Below are 18,339 nucleotides of genomic sequence, written 5' to 3'. Positions count from 1 at the left end.
TCTCTGTCTACTTGTGATCTCTCTCTGTCAAATAAATAAAAAAAAAAAACTAAAAATTCTCACATTTTCAACTTACCCTCATTTAGGGGAAATATTTTTTGCTGGATATAAGAAATTGTACACTGCTGATATTCTTGCACTACTTAAAAATGTATGTCCAGTGTCTTCTGACCTTCATTGATTATGATGAGAAACCCTTTTTTCTTATGGACGTTTTTTAAAGATTTTCTCTTCATCTTTGTTTTTTTTTTTTTTTTTTTCTCATTTTATTTATTTTTTCAGCGTAACAGTATTCATTCTTTTTGCACAACACCCAGTGCTCCATGCAAAACGTGCCCTCTCCATTACCCACCACCTGTTCCCCCAACCTCCCACCCCTGACCCTTCAAAACCCTCAGGTTGCCCCAACCTCCCACCCCTGACCCTTCAAAACCCTCAGGTTGTTTTTCAGAGTCCATAGTCTCTTATGGTTCGCTTCCCCTCCCCAATGTCCATAGCCCGCTCCCCCTCCCCCAATCCCACCTCCCCGCAGCAACCCCCAGTTTGTTTTGTGAGATTAAGAGTCATTTATGGTTTGTCTCCCTCCCAATCCCATCTTGTTTCATCTTTGTTTTTTAGTAGTTTTTCCATGATGTCTCTGACTGTATTTTTCTTTCTGTTTATCATTTTAGGGGTTCACTTGATTTCTTGCTACTGGTGGTTGTGGTATTTCTTTTATTTTGGAAAATTGTTGAATAACTATGTATTTTTCTTCATTTTTTTCGGGAATTTCAATTATACAACTGCTAGATCATTTGATATTGTCCTAAAGAGTACCATGTATTTATATCTTTTAATTGAATTGAGAAAATTTCTCTTGTGCATTCCTTCAATTTATAGATTTTCATCTTTGCTATGGCCATGATAAGACAATCTCTGATATAATATTTTCAGGCATAGCAGTATAGCATTTTTATTTAGTTCTTTTTTATATTTTCCACCTTTTTGCTGAAAAAAATGCACATATGTAACCTTGGCCTTTTCCACTAGATACTTTAATATCAGCAACATCTGGGCCATTTCTCATTCTGCTTATTTCACATGTTTCTTCTCTTGATGTGTGATGCATTTTCCTTTTTCTTTGTATTTCTTTTATTTTTAAAAAAATGTTATATGAATCATCATGTATTAAATAGTAGGCACTATATTAAATAGTATTTTTATCCAGAAAATTTCTTTTTTCAGACTTCTAATACTGGATAAGGATTGCTGGGTCAATTTTATCTACAGTAGGTAGACAGTGGGATCAGAAAGTTTCATTGAATTTTGAAATCTGATAACCAGAGATATTCTAGAGATATGTTTATTATAAAGTCCAAGTACCTGTTTTACAAACAGTGGAAATATCAAGTTGCTTTAGAACATGGCTATATTAGCTTTTCTTGACACTTTGCTTTCTTATCCTAGTCCTAACATTTTCTCTTTCTTTCCTTATTTCTATTTTTTTTTTCTTCTTCTTTTTTTTTCCTGCTTTCCTTTCCTTTCCTCAGCCTTGGAGGGTAGTGGTTATATATTAATCAATGCTCAAATGCTTGTGAGTATTGTTTTCTCAGATTTCTTCTCTAAGCATTAGCATTTTGTGCACATCTATAATATAGATGCTGTATCTATCAAAAGTTGCAATTTAAAATTGGATTCAAGGGACAGTAGAAAAGGTAGACATAGAAGAGCTTTATTTTATGTAGGGGAGAAGTAAGAAGTACTGTGTAAAGGAAGAAATAATGATGGCTATTTTGTATATTTAAAGCTCCAAAGCTAACTGAAAGAAGAAATAATGCAACTATTAAAATCTGAGAGAGATACTTAAAGAAGCAGATGAGTATTATATTATATTTTATAAAGGAGACGAGATAGTATCCACAGTTGATGCAGAAAAAAGATGAATATTTAAAGTTTTAGAGGTTACAAGGACAGAAAATGGCTAAAATTTTCACCCTTGAGGAGAAGCACAGATGACAGAATGGTGTGGGACAGGGAATCATTTCATTTCATGAATAGTTCTTTATATTACCTGACTTATAAACAGTACATACCATGGGTATTTTGGTACTTTTTACTGTGAATTACAAAAACCAAAGTAGGAGTGGACATTAGGAGTGGGTTATGGGGCCAAGTAAAAAGCATGTTCCTTTTCTGGGCCAAAAAAGAAAAATGAGTCTTTAAACATGAGAATAGAAGTTTGCATTTACAGATCTGCCTAGTGATATGGCTGAAATTGTAAGCCCTAGTGAAATGAGATCAGAGAAATAGAAGATAACGCTTGTTCTAGCAATGTGATATCTAGAAATGTGCAGTATATCCTTAAGTTCAGAGAAAATAAAGTTTTATTCTCCAAACTTCTTTTTGAGAACCTCTAGGCAAATAAGATCAGAAAGAGAAAGAAACTGGTTTGTGATTGAAGTATGAAGCTGACTTGTATCAGTGATTTTTATATCTTTAATTTATTTTGGGCTTTCCTAGGAAGATAATAAGAATTCTGTGCAATAAAATGTGTGTTTATATGCAAACATAGGACTGGAATGTCCTTTAGATAGGTGATACTTCTCTTCTGCAGTTTCTAGCTAGGATTTAATGGCAATAGCTATATGTTCTGCTTGAATTCTCTATTGTAGAGATTGTATGAATTTAATTAGAATGCAAGCATCAGTAGATTGAGGTAAATACAGATGAGTGTATCCAGATAAAATAGCTAATGTTGATGATCACATGTATACAGAATGAAAATCAAGATAAAGAATATATAGACATGCTTCCATGAGAAAGATAACAAGACATTTGGAAAATAAGTTATAGTCAAGGGGTAATTTATTTAAATCAATGCAAATTAAACCTTCAATTCTTCACATGGATATGATACACAAATTAAGAATGGTAGTAGTGCAAAGCTTATGTGTAGAGCTTACTTTACCCAAGAAAAATCTTTATCATTACATCTTAGCTTTGAAACAACAGAAGCGGCTAGCACTAGGTCACAGCAAGTGAGTGACCCATGACAACTGCATAGTGAATTTGAGCTCATTTTCCTTCTGTCCACTGCCTGAAGAAAAGTGCTCTTTTGGTTTCCCCTGGTTCTATGAGTAATAGGGAAGATAATTGGAATGTGTGTCTAGAATAGTATTAACATGCTGATGTCTTTTATCAGAAAGTTTTAAGTTATAGGGTATAAGGGTTATTAACTAGCAGAAGTCATACGAATAAGCTCTGAAGATGAGAGTGTGCATTAACTTGCAGTAATGAGAATTTGTAAAGAATAAGTGAAATTCTGGGATGAAGGTGTTTACATTTTTTTTTTGGTAGAATTCAGTTAGCTGTTTCTAAAAAAAAAAAAAAAAGTAGATGGCACATAAAAATCCAGTGGTATCATAAAAAAGATTAAGAGAGGCTTTAATTCCAATACTTGGTCTGCACATTTTAATGGCTTCAGTGACCTAATGACATAGACTACACATTTGGGGAAGCACACTTACTGTTCTGTTAACAGGTCATATATTTTGGCATTCTATCATCTATAAGTGTAAAACTTTTTTTAATGCAATATTATCTTGATAATTTAAATCCCTTAAAGTAAGGAAATGTAAATTTCAAGTTCTTATAGTTAATTCTGTCTCATAGGACACATTTTGCAACCCATTTTGAATATAAGCAAGCTCTAATTACTTTGTGTTAAAAAAAATCTAAATACTGAACTAACCTTAGATATCCTGTAAGGGGTTTATATAACATCCATATGATATTCTCTTAGCCTAAGATAGCATGTGAGGCTGTGTCACAGAAACTTTAGGTCATTCCATAGCAGGAGAATCAAAGCTATGTGCCCTCTCTGGCTATCTTACAGTATTTCCCTGAAAAGTACCTCTTTTTTTTTTTTAAGATTTTATTTATTTATTTGACAGACAGAGATCACAAGTAGGCAGAGAGGGAGGCAGGCAGAGAGAGAGAGGGGGAAACAGGCTCCCCGCTGAGCAGAAAACCCCATGCGGGTCTTGATCCCCGGATGCTGGGATCACTACCTGAGCAGGAGGTAGAGGCTTTAACCCACTGAGCCACCCAGGCACCCCGCTGAAAAGTACCTCTTATAGTCACAGTGTTTTCTGTGACTTAAGTTTCCTAACACATTATGTTTCATAGAAGTCCACAAGAGAATTCAAGGCAGTGGTGTGTGGGGGAGGGAAAATGGAGAGAACTGAAGGAGGAGTATAGGAATAGCAAAGGGAATAGGAAGTGGACATGGGACGGAAATAGACTTATAAAAGATAATGGAGCCGTATTTATTGTCATTGTATGTTTGATTTTGCAGGTTGAGAATGGTTATCCTATTTTATGCCATTTCTTCTTTTTTTTTTAATTAAAGATTTTATTTCTTTATTTGGGGTGGGGTGGGGCAGAGGGAGAGTGAGAGGAAGAATCTTCAAGCAGACTTCCCGCTGGCCATGGAGTCCTATGCAGGGCTTGATCACACAACCTACCATCATCACGACCTGAGCTGAAAGCAAGAGTCAGATGCTTAACTGACTGAGCCACTCAGGTACCACTTTATGTCATTTCATGATGTGCACTTCAGAATCTTACCCCATGTGGATAGTGAAATTAGCCTCCTTGACTTCACACACATGTTAAAAATGCAAAATAGAATAGACTATGTAAATTTCTTCTATATATAATAGGATATATTGTTTAATAAAAATTTGTCTTGTTTTACCTATTTATCTTTCTACTTATGCAATAATTGAACCAAAATCAACATTGCTATTAATGGTACAAACTGTTACCAAATATATTCTCTGAATATTATCAAGCAATATTGTTCCACTGTGATCCTTCTAAATATCTACTAGGAAGAAAATTTTAGATAACTATATTAAGTGGAAAAGACATCAATATAAAGATTGGTGTTGAATATTAAATATATGGCAAAGAATCATGGAATATATAAATAAAATGGACTATTAAAAAGAAGAGGCAATATTATATAAGTATGAAAAAGATAGGATTTTAAAATATAGATATTATCTTTATAATCATCTATACATACATACATAAATATCAAGGAGGAGAATAGGTATAGCATATGTAAAAAATTTAACTATTTTCAGTAATTTAGTGATGGTATTAGTAGTATATTATTCCAGGAGATTGCATTTTTTTTTAAAGATTTTATTTGACAGAGGAGTTCACAAGCAGACAGAGAAGCAGGCAGAGAGAGAGAGGGAAGCAGGCTCCCTTCTGAGCAGAGAGCCTGATGTGGGGCTCGAGCCCAGACCCTGGGATCATGACCTGAGTCGAAGACAGAGGCTTTAACTACTGAGCCACCCAGGTGCCCCTGTATTTTTTTTTTAAAGTAGTTAAGCAAATGAGTAATCAGAGATATTCTTTTTTGTTTTCATTATTCTTCTATCATGGGAAATTATGGGAGATTTTCTGCATAAATATTTGTGGAAGAATGGAGATAATGATATATTGTAAAAGAGAGTAAGTAAAACCCACATGGTCCTGGATTTGTATATGTAAAACATGAGTTTTATATGATATGAGTTTTATAGGTCTTATATGTATATAACGTTCCTAGGATTTCTTCACTGAAAAGCTCTAGAACTAATAAACAGTGGTGGCAATGAACATTCATAGAGCCCAAACAGTAGTCATGCAATATCATTTTCTATCAAAGTATATTATTAGGTCTTTTTGAAGAAATCATTGACTCAGGTCTGGGGCAGAAATGTTCAAGATAAGCATACATCTTGATATCTAGATAGATATCTAGATAGAAATATCAAGGCATTAAATTCAACTAGGGTCATGAGAAAATAACACAAGAGCCAAATTGAAAGTGTTCCCATTTACCTATGATGTGACATTTTAAGCTTCAAAATGGATAAAAATTACAATTGCATAAAGACAACAAATATATTTAAATCTATGATTTTATAATTATTAATTGGTCATTTTTAGAGGTGAGGGGGAATAAATTTATCATATTAAAAAGTGGAAAAAATCAAAGGACTGAATTAAACATTTACCCTACCTTTCCTATATATGCTAAACCTTATAGATATAAATAAGAGAAGGTCACGCCATCATTCAAAATTATTCCAATCAATAAACAAAAACAAAAAGAAAAAAAAATACTACCATTTTGTGTCCACTCCCAATAATGAATAGATAGGCATTGAGTATCATTTGCTATTCTCCAAAAATAGAAAAACCAGATGTTTTACATATTCTGCTAAATGAACAGAAAACCACCCAGAGTCTTGCAAGAGGAGATGAATCTGAATCCCTTCAAGCCTCTGTATCTAGCTGCCAAGAACACAGAACAGAGAGACTTATGTAACTGCCGCATGGGTATGCAGTCAGAAAAACACAAAAAATGCTAGAAACCAACATCTTTAAATACTCATGAGTTGGATTCATGACTGTGTTTTAGTTAATAATGTTTAATTTATTTTAGTCTAACTACAGGGTTTAGTATTGTATAGGTTAAGCTCTCCCTCCTATTTTTCTTCAGAATTATCTTGGCTGTTCCTCACTTTTATACTTTATGAATTGAAGATTAGCTTATTACTTGAAGACTGAGGTAGCATTTCACTGACTATTCAAATCATGGAACATTTTTCCATAAATTATAATAGTTACTCTGTTTTTAATGGTATCTTCATTAATTTTGTTCAGAATATAAAGGTTTTTTCATAACCCCGTCTTTCTTAGATTAAGTTTTTGCTACTTTGATGGGACATGTATAAGGTAATATTTAAGTTTTATTTTTGTATTGTTCCTTTTGTCTGGGAAGTCTATTGACAGTTCAATATTAACACTAACATATCAATAATCTTGCTAAACCATTTTATTAATACTAACAGTTGTTCACTGATTCTTTCATTTTCACTTTGTTTTCCTTTCTAATTCTTGTGCCTTATTCTCCCTCCCTCTCTTTCTTCTTCTTTCCTTCCTTCTTCATTTGTTTCTTTCTTAATTTTTTTGTTTTCTTATTAAATTTTTAAAGTGAAAATTACAAGTCAATGTTGTGTGTGTGTGTGTGTGTGTGTGATACTAGAGGGAAGAGTAGTGGTAATCTTCATGTAGATTATGAGCTACATTTTAGTGCAAAATAGTATGTACCTTAAATTTCAATACTATGTAACATATTATTGATTTCTATTTTCCTTGATTGACTCCTCTAAATAAGCAAAATTCTGCTTTCTTCCTACTTTTATGGGTCCTTACTATATTGTCAAATATCAATTATTACAATTTTGGAATCCATCTTATTTAATCAGTTTTTGGTCATTAAAAATTATTGTCAATTCAGTTTACATGCATTTGCTTTCAGCTTTTTGCCACAGGAAATTGACCCATTATATTTTTTCTCTATTTTCAATGATTTATTTACTAACAAGCCATAATAACCCTAATACATTAATCAGTATATTAAGTCAATCAATAAATAAATGATCCACATTTTGTTATTTTCTAAAGAAGTCAAAGGACCATGATTATTTTTTTTTTCTTTGAAATTTTAGTACAATTTGCCATTGAAATCATCTGGGCCTTTTAGGGTTTTTTCCTGTGGATAGATGTTCCTCCTCAGAAGCACCCACCTTTACCAGTTTCTTATGCATTCCTGGGGTGAGAAAGGGAGCCAAGTCCATGTCCCACCCTTTCTCTGGTGATACTTGTGCCTTCTTTCCATACCATAAGATGCTCATATGCATGCAGGTGATGATGCTAATATTTGCCTATACCAATGTGGTCTGTTTGCTTCCTTTCCCCAAACAGCTGTTTGTTGGCTACTTCTCAAACCCTCAAATGTGCATATAGCAGCACAGCCCATATCTGGGAGAATAACTACTGAGAAGAGACCCATGGGGTCTTTTGATTTAGAGTGGAGTCTTTAGAAGATAAAATATCTGGGGTCCTGGGGCGCCTGGGTGGCTCAGTGGGTTAAAACCTCTGCCTTTCGCTCAGGTCATGATCCCGGGGTCCGGGATCGAGCCCCGCATCGGGCTCCTTGGCGGGGAGCCTGCTTCCTCCTCTCTCTCTCTCTGCCTGCCTCTCTACTTGTGATCTCTATCTGTCAAATAAATAAATAAAATCTAAAAAAAAAAAAAAAGTATCTGGGGTCCTAACAGGTTTGTTTTAGAAGAAGACCATGGTCTCCAGGTGGTTATCCTCATTGCCTCCTTCCCCTCTTGCATCCCTGCCAGTCCATGCCCTGTCATAAGGGATGCAGCTCCATTAGGGAAAGGACTAGGCTGTCAAATTCTGGACCCCAAAATATACAGCCACTTGCTGTACTTTAAGGGTGTTGTTAAGTAGAAGAGGAGCCTCTGAGACTGTATGGGAACAATGAGAAATGTAAATGAAGGCACTGGTGTATAAAAACCAAAGGATGTTTGGAGGTAAAGTGGTAAACACATTAAATGCTGCAAATAGACCTAACAAAATAAGAAAACAAGACAATGCATTGTCTTTAATAACATGAATTGCCAGAGCTATTTCAGTGACATAATTAGGGTAGATTTTAATTGATGTTATAATTTTGTTATAATTACAGTATCTCTTAGCCACAAGGAATGTTCCTTTACTTGTATCTCAATTCAACCACACAAATCAATGGATCCTCTCCATGAGACTTCTGTGTTTATTTTCATTTAGTTCAGACACTGTGCCAAAAATCCTTATATTGGGGTGCTTGGGTGGTTCAGATGCCTAAATGTCTGGTTTCAGCTCAGATCACGAACCCAGGGTCCTGGGATTGAGTTCCACTTCGGGTTTCCTGCTCAGTGGGGAGTCTGCTTCTCCCCTTCCCTCTACTGCTCCCCCTGCTTATGCTCTCTCTCTCTCTGTCAAATAAATAAATAAAATCTTTTTTAAAAAATCCTTATTTTGCTGTAACCTACGTAACACTGGGCTTGGCCTTTTTAACTCTACAAATGTTTATTGAATTAGTACCACTGAATAAGGGCATTTGTCTATTGTCACTTTAGTTGCTGAAACAGTCATTTTTTATCATCATTAACTTGAAAAAAATGTTTGGCTTCATGTATTATCTTTCAAGCTTAGGCATTGGTGAGCCAACTCATCTCAAATAGAAGGCTCCAGAAAGTCAAATTCTCAGCTGTCGAAGTAACAAGTGTATTGAGATAATTGAAAAAAATTTCAAAGACAACTTGAAGTAAATCCTACCTCCTTCAGTGGCTAAAAACTGAGAAAGATATCTCCCTTTACTTGTGACTTAAAAGAATATGTGAATGCCACTATTTTCTTCCTTGTCACTGTGTTTCTAGCAAGATAATACAGCAGTGACTATTAACAACTTATTTGAGTCATTTTTGTCAACAACTGCCATATTTCTCCAAAATCAAACACGAAAGTGGTTAATTTATACAATGCCTATTTGATATTTTGGCAGTATCCAAGCAAAGTTATGCAACACTCCCCCCCCCTTTTTCCTCTTTTAACCATTTAGTACAGAGTAATATACTCCCCAGTAGTACAAAGAGGTGAAAGGCATTCTCTTAATTTCTTTTACTCCAGTCCTCTGGATGATGAGTTTGTCATCATCATCTAACAAAACAGCTGCCTAATGTTATAAAATTCCTAGAGTGAGCTTAGAGAAGGTGTAGCAGGACTAAACAAGCAGAGATTTCACACCTTCAGTCCCATCATTGAAGTCAATTGGCTTTAGGGTATCAGCTGTGTTTGTTTTTTGTCCTCCTTGAACCAAAGTTTACTGCACTAGGAAGTGGCTTTGAATTTTACTGGACTTGAACACCTTGTATCTACACAGGACAAACCCTAGAGCATGGTTTTAATAATTGCTGAAGAACTGACTATACACACGAAGAGTTGCAACCTTGAATCTGAAACTTCTTTTAGTATACCGAAATATTGTCAACTGTGAACTTTTTGGTTCTGACTTCTTCTAATGCCTCCCTTCCTTTAGAAATTCATTTGTTCCCTTATCCACTCCACCAAAGTTAGCAAATCACAAACACCATTGTGGTGGTTTTTTTTTTAGTGCCCTTAACCTACAACAAAGTTGGTTTTATGTCTTACCTATGTTGGAATTTTCTCACGATTACTAATAAGAGCACTTTGTAAGGATTTTTTTTTTTAAAACTAAAATAAATGTTAACTTTATGTATTTATCATTCTTTTAATTTGTGGATCCTAGCCTTCTCAATTTTTTTTTTCCTGTAAAGAATGAAATAGACACCTAGCCTTAAATTTTAGCATAGCTGGTGAAGATGTATACTTTTTTCTAATACCTGAAAAAAATACTATTTATGTGCCTATTCTGTAACTTCAGAATTTACAACAGACTTATTTATTAGTAAGGTTATTTTGCTAGAGAATCATTGTTCCTGGCAGAAAGGACAGTAAGTCGATGATCCTACACTATTACTGGGACTATAATGATACTACCTGAGAGGCTAAATACTCACCTAAGTAATTTTTCTAGGACATTCATATAAGTCTTTTGACATATATCCTACTGAGTTAGTAAAAAAAAAAAGCTTGATCATATAATTCTATAGTGAATGAGGTCAGGGAAGAGGAGTATTGACACCAGAGTTCCAAAGTCCAAAGAGAAGGACTACTCCAAGGAAGGAGAACAGAAGAGGCTGAGATTAGAACAGCCAGAGCAATATAGAAATCTTCGATAAATAAAACCAGTTCCTGCCTAAGTAATAGGATTGTCGACAGATGCACACACGGTGGAATTCTGAATAAATTAAGGCACATTAGCTAGACTTCAGTTAAGTTTTGTTACTCTAAACAAGCAAGATAGATTTAGGAAAGTATGTTTGACAGTTTGAGTTCAGCTCAACAAATATTGATTAGTGTCAATATCTATATCTTTTGCTATATCTATAGCAAAAGTCATTTTGTTTTTAGATAGAGGAAAGGACATAGAGGTGGGTTTGTAAGTAGCCTTGTTACATACAAGTATGTATGCAGGTAAGCATGGAGAGTTAGTGGGAAACAGGACTGTGGAGTTCAAAATCTATGCAGCAGAGTGAGAGAAAAATGGACAGAACTTGGCGTGCAGATAGTAACTGGCCTCAAGATTGAATAATCTCATGTAGGGCACGTCTGTAGAGTAAAATAATAGCAGACCTGGAAGCTTTTATATGCTTTCATTTAAGAATAAGTTTAACCTTCTCCATTACCTCAATAAACCTAAAAATATAAAATGTTAGAAGGTGGAAGAAGGTCAGTAAAGTATCCCCTAGACTGAGAAGGCACTTTAACACTGAAAAACAAAGCAAGCTACTCCACACCACTTACACAGAGTTTCATTCAGGGTAACTTACGGATGAGGAAAATTCAGGCAGACGGTCCAGGTGGTACTCAGACATTCTCTGCCCCCATCTTCCACAGTTATTTTCCACCCCGTCTGGACCCGGATGCTTTTATGGAGAAAGGGGCATGGTGATGAGGCCACAAGGCAGTTATCTAAAGTGGGGCCTTCCGTGTGCCAGCGAGCTCTACCAATTATCTGAAGTGGAGATTTCTTTATGCCAGTCATCTCTACTGATTACCTAAAATGGCACCTTCTGTGCACCACTTTAAAGAAGTTCAGAAGTCGCCTTCCCACATTCCAGTCAAGGACATACATTAACATCCATGGATCTGGAACATGTAGCCTCAAGGGAGGTCATTACCCTGGCATGAACAAGATGGATGGCCAAAGATGGAGTCAGTGTTGTCAGCACTCCAACATAAAATTACATACTTCAGTAAGTTATAAGAGTTTACCAGAGCAGTAGTTTTCCAAGATGTGTGAACGTGTGCATGTGAGGGTATGTTATAATTTTATGGGGTAGGATGTCTATGTGTTAAACAGAAAGAAAGGGAGAGACTTACTTGGTATTTTATTTTTTTTAAGATTTTATGTATTTATTTGTCAGAGAGAGAGAGAGAGCACAGGCAGAGACAGAGAGAGAAGCAGGCTCCCCGCTGAGCACGGAGCCTGATGCGGGACTCGATCCCAGGACACTGGGATCATGACCTGAGCCGAAGGCAGCCGCTTAACCAACTGAGCCACCCAGGCGTCCCTTACTTGGTATTTCTAATAGTCTTTCTAGTCATAAACAAATATGGATTTTCAAGGCTAAGAATTGCTAATTAAAGAGTAGAGGAGAAAGAGGCTTAAAAAAAAAAAAAAGACCAAAAACACTAAGAAGAAATTCATGGTTTAAATGCTGTTCCTTAAAAAGAAAAAGGCAATTACTTCTGACTTGGAGTTTTCTTTGTAGGCTCTCTTTCCATATGCTGGGGATCAGACATCTCACATGAAAGGACTTAACATTTAATATGAAGTCTGATAGTTTCCTCTCAGCATGGGAGGTAAGTAACTACTTGTGTCTTCGTGTTTCTTTCCTAAAGAAACCAATGAGCATGGGGATAGTTAAGACAGCCAGGTATTAGATGTCTGTGTTTCACTACTTTTAAAATCTTGGAATCTTTTTGTCTAAGTTTAAGAATGTCTCTGTACATTCAAGATTTTTAAAATTCAATTTTTTAGAAAATTGTATGTATTTATTTGAAGAGAGAGAGAGGAAGAAAGAGAATGAGCAGGGAGAGCAGCAGGGGGTAAAAATGAAGCAGGGAAGCTGTGAGCAGGGAAGCAGGATTCAGGGCTTGATCCTAGGACCCTGGGATCATGACCTAAGCCGAAGGCAGACACTTAACCTAATGAGGCACCCAGGTGCCCCTAAAATTCAATTCTTATAATTCAAGGATTTCTATGTTATCATTTGCCACCTTGGGCTCTTAGGGAAATTCTAATTTAACAGCCACACAACCTAGACATGAACAGATTCTGAGATAAAAACCCATAGTCCTGATCCATAGAAAATCTGTAATCGGAGGTGGTTCTGATACTGTTACTGAAATACTTGATCACTGTGCTTCCTTGTAACCCTTGTAACTCACTCTCTAGGACTCTTTTATGCTTGCTTCCACCTTCACTTGGGGAATAAACATGGACAGGGTAGTGTTGTATGAGCTTATCCTGCTGTGTCCCTTGGAAAGCTTAACATATTGCCCCCTTTCCTATTTTTAGAAGTTTTCCTAGTTTCCCCAGCTCTCCAAAAGCTGGAATTGAAGGCCTTCTTCCTATTACAATCCATCGCCAGGCACTCTAGACTTTCAAAATCATAACATATACACTTAGGGCCTCATTTTATGTGGTATCAAGGTACCCTTTCCTTCATAGTAGATTCTCAAATCTTTATGGAAAAGAACTACTACTGTGCTTTCCAAAAAACCTGTAAAGTTAATTCAATTTCATTAATTTCAACTCATATTCATTTATATTAGCTGCTAAAACTATGGCAGGCCTCACCCCATCCAGCTTATGATTCCTCTCTAATTCCCTTGTCTTCATTTCAAATTGTCTTGGAAACTTTAATAACTGAATAAAACTGGAAAATCATCCTCTGGATTAAATTTTGAATAGAGTGCTTCATTTAAAATAGCCCAGCCAGAGGGACCCTGGTGACACAGTCAGTTAAGCCTCTGACTCTTGGTTTGGCCTCATGTCGTGATCTCACGGCCCTGATCTCAGTCATGAGATCAAGCCCCCCATAGGGCCCTGGGCTCAGCATGGAGTCTGCTTAGGACTTTCTCTCCCTCTCCCTCCCTTGTTCTCTCTCTCTTTCTCAAAAATAAATAAATCTAATAATTATAACAGTAATAATAATAATAATAATAATAATAATAATAATAATAAAGAAATAGCCCAGACTGATCCAAGTAGCACTTGAGCCCATTTTTTAATCTAATGACACTCTGCCCATGCTTGCCTTTCAAAGTCTCCAACTTCAACACATATGCATATTCTTCCTCTCCAGGCTTTAGTAAATGTTTAAGAATTTATATGGTAGCTTTCAGGCTCTTGGCTCAATGTTACTCGAACAAGTACTACTTCAGCAACCTCTCAGTCACTTATTGAAGCCCCTACCTAAGACTGAGGAGAATCCTGAAAAGAACTTCAGCTTCTGGATGTGTCCACCAGAAACCCAGAGAACGATATTCTCCAAAGATCCTCATGATGTAGCCAACTCATCAGATCAACTAGAAAGGGCTACTGATTATGAATGGTGTTTCCCCAACACATTGTCCAGGCCAGCTGTGTATGTCTTCACCCCTTAGTAATAAAGTGATCTTCTCTAAGAGGTTTATAAACCAGTTTCAAGTAATATAGTTTTAAGGAAATAATTTGATTAGTAAATTACAATTTTTCAGACAAAAATGCATACAGTCCAATGCTTTTTGAGTAATCTCGACCTGGCAGCAGATGCCCTAGGTATTCTAGCTTGGTTTTTGTCCTTCCAGCCCTTCTCAGAACTAGCAGGTTTTAGTACCATTAACATTTCAAAGGATTGGCCCTTTTTTATAATTATGTCCCATTGCAATAAACACAAAATTGCTAAATTTGCCTAGGTGACCACAAAAATGGAAATATATGAAGAGCTGTTTGAACTACGATGTGTTAAGCTGTTAATATGCAACAGGCGTGATGATCTCTAGTGCATATACAAGAAAATTTAAATTCTTCAATATTTGTGACTTGATATATGTGGCATGACCTAGAACTAAAATTGTCTTTGAGAGTTCTGTGATGATTATGTAATTCAACAGAGTATTCATCATTGGTGTTCAAATATCCTATGATGATTTCACTACAGTTTGCAAAGGATAAATAAAATGTATTACTTATTGGGTGCCTGGCAATTAGGTATTAAGACTGCTTGTGATTGAAATGGCATCACCTGGATGGAGAGATGTTCTTTAAATATGATCTGCATTCTAAAATTATTAGTCTTCTTGGGGCACATGGGTGGCTCAGTGGGTTAAGTGTCTACCTTTGGCTCGAGTTATGATCCCAGGGTCCTGGAATCAAGCCCTGCATGAGGCTGCCTGCTCAGCAGGAAGCCTGCTTCTCCCTCTCCCACTCCCCCTGCTTGTATTCCCTCTCTTACTGTGTCTCCCTCTGTCAAATAAATAAATAAAAATTAAAAAATTATTAGTGTTCTTATTGTTTTAAGCATTTGTAAAAGAACAGTAGTCTTTCAAACCCTAAAACATTATTTAATAGATATTAATTGTTGGGGCATCCGGGTGGTTCAGTTGGTTAAATGTCAGACTCTTGCTTTCAGTTCAGGTCATGATATCATGGGTCATGGGATTGACCCCCAGATCAGGCTCCACACTCTGGGGAGTCTGCTGGAGACTCTCCCTCTTCACCCCACCCCACTTGCTCTCTTTCTCTCTCACACACAAATAACCAAATATTTAAATTTAAAAAAAAAAGAATTATTGGGTCACAGGTTTGTTATAGTATGAATTGATGAGGATTTGTTTGTTTTTGTTTGCATGTTCTTAAGGTGAATGAATTGAGACTCCTATAACTCTGAGAAAAACTTCAAGAGGTTTTTGTTTTTAAAAGTCAGCCCTCCTGTGTTTATACAAATAATCTAAAACCTTGGTATAGATTCCTTCCCATTATTTCTTTTTGGTATGGATAGTCATCCTGTATTTTCTCCACTTCCCTACCTAAAGACAGATAAATGTCCAGGCCTTAATTTTTGAAGGAGCACCATTACTATTCAAGCCCCAGGACACTGAAGGGAAGGAAAAATTCTTCTATTACTCTTCAACTCTTCCATCTCGACTAAGAATTATTTTTACATGAGACAGGTTAATCAGAGAAAAAAAAAAAAAAAAAACAACACTGAGTTTTATTACATGTGCACAGGGACCCAAAAATAAAATTGAGACCTAAACAAATGACCCAGGCAGGAAGTTTATATACATTTTAGACAAAGACAATAAATTTGTGAGGAATTGACAAGATAAAGAAAATAGATGTTTAAGATATCTGATTAGTAAGAAATTCTAAGTGGAATTTGGGCTGTCGCAGTAGATTAGAAAAAGGGTAACAAAGTATACGTGTACAGTTTTCTTGGCTTTAAATTTTCTATCTCTGGTGATACGGATGTCTTTATACTTAGTATAGCAAGGATATCTTTCATATGGGAAATTTGTTTACTGCTTTCAGGGGTACAGAGGAATGTCCTTGCACTGGCTGTTTCTTAAGTAACTTTTCTTTCAAATAATCAATATAACAAAGTGGCATCTTTGGGGGCAGCCTGCCCTTGGCCCCCATGATATCCATATTGAGAAAGCAGACACTTGAGACCCTCCTTTCAAGTGTAGCAGAAACCCTTATTATTCACACTGGCCCATATTCTCCAGAGAAGTTTCAGTTTGCAAAAAGAGCAATACAGAAAAATTCTCAAGGGAAATCTTGACAGAACTTCCAGGGACCTGAGAGGCCCCTGGAGACTGATAGCTACTCTGCAGTGTGGGGATCCCAGGCCTATTTCACAAAGTTTCCATTTGTCTCATTATGCTAAAGGAAAAAAAGTTTACATTGTGTTCATGGTTGGGCCGGAGTTCTAAAATGAGTATTATTTCTGACCTTTTTTCCAAGTATACATTCTCAACAGAGGCAATACCACCCTCTTGGGGAAGGTGAAAATATCTTATTATTTTTATGTATAAAGCACGGGTATAAAGAAAATACATAAACAGATACACACTGTATCTGTGGCATTAAAGTTTCATGGTAAAGATTAAAATAAAATGTCTAACAAGCCTCCTTAGGAGGATAATAATGAAAAAGAGAAGTTTGAGAAATGCTTCTCGATAGGAGACTTGTTTCAGCTGACGATTCTGGATGTTTTGGTTCCTTTTTATTCCATTCTGGTAAATTCTGGAGGTCTAATTTGCCCATGTTTGGGTAGAAAGTATTTAAACATATTAGAAAGTGTATCAGGGCTACCTTTGGAAAGCAATGTTAAATAATAGATATAGTAAAGCTATCTATATACCTATAATTTGGCATGTCGTGGTAATCTTTATAGTTATTTAGAAATACAGGGTCTAATATCCCTAACTTTTCTTTTCTAAACATATTCTCAATTTATTTGTCATGCAGTTTTGATTTTCAAGCAAGTCGTTTTGACGTGTCCTGTTTAACTCAGCCGTTTTCACACATCTGACCATCTCCCATCTAGATACCAGGATGAGATGAGATACAGGAATGGCATTAAACGGCCATTTTGCATGTATCTTGTCAATTCTAAAAACTGAATATTAAATAATTTGTTATTCATACAGATTTAAAATGTTTCCTCGTTAAAATAGCTGCATCAAAGTCCTTATAAAACTCAAGGAGAATGGCTCTATTTTAGTTACTGTTTTCAGTGTTACCATCTAGATGAAGGCAGGCTTCTTTAGGCCCATAAACAAATAAAGACAATAGCATTTGGGAAGTGCTATAATAGGGATATATACAAAGAAGAGCTACAGCACAAAAAGGGAGAAATAAAAAGGCTTTCCATAGAAAGTAAGGTAACAATTGCCCTGAGTCTCAAAAGTTGAGTAGAAAATTTCTTGATGAACAGGAATAGAAGGGCACTCCTACTAGGGGAAAATATATCCCTCCTATGCAGGAAAACACACACACACACACACACACACACACACACATACACACCCCTCTACCATGAAGTGAAAAATAAAAAGTTGATCTATTCCTGGAACTGTAAGGCGTTCAGAATAGTGGAAGCAGAGAGAATAAGGAACCAGTATACTATCTGGGAATTAAGAACGTGAGATAAGACACATCACTACAGAGACTTTGACAGTTCTGTAAGAGTTTAGGGTTTCTCCTGTGTGTGTACACATAAATATTTGTTTGTTTCCATAGGCCTTAGGAAACCTACAGTAGTTTGTAGTGGTGAATGGGCCTCAACACATTTCCTTCAAGAACCATACCAGTCTGTATGTGTGTGTAGTCTGTAGTGTGATGAGGAATGCATTGAAATTAATGACCAATTGGAAGTGGAGGAAGAGAGACAAAAAGGAAAGGTAGATAATCCCAAATTTGTGGCTGACATGATGTGGTAAATATGTCCAGAGGACAGTAGTATTTTGTGTCTCAGTTTTAGGAAAAAGATTTATGATATTCAGCCTATAGGTGGTAATTTCAGTAAAAGGAATGGATAAAACTACCCATAGAAAACACATAGAATAAGATGAGAAGATGCAAAAGAACAGATCCATAGAGAGTTTATCTAATTAAAGCATGTGGGAGTGATGCCGATATTAGGTATATGACATTTACATAACAATTTACATATATTTAAATTAGAATTCTATGATTTCATTATGTTTTAATAAAAAATTCACAAATGATTATTATTTTAAGTAATCAATGAT

This window comes from Meles meles, chromosome 5, assembly GCF_922984935.1.
Source record: "Meles meles chromosome 5, mMelMel3.1 paternal haplotype, whole genome shotgun sequence".
NCBI classification, from domain to species: Eukaryota; Metazoa; Chordata; class Mammalia; order Carnivora; family Mustelidae; genus Meles; species Meles meles.
This window is presented reverse-complemented; position numbering follows the sequence as displayed.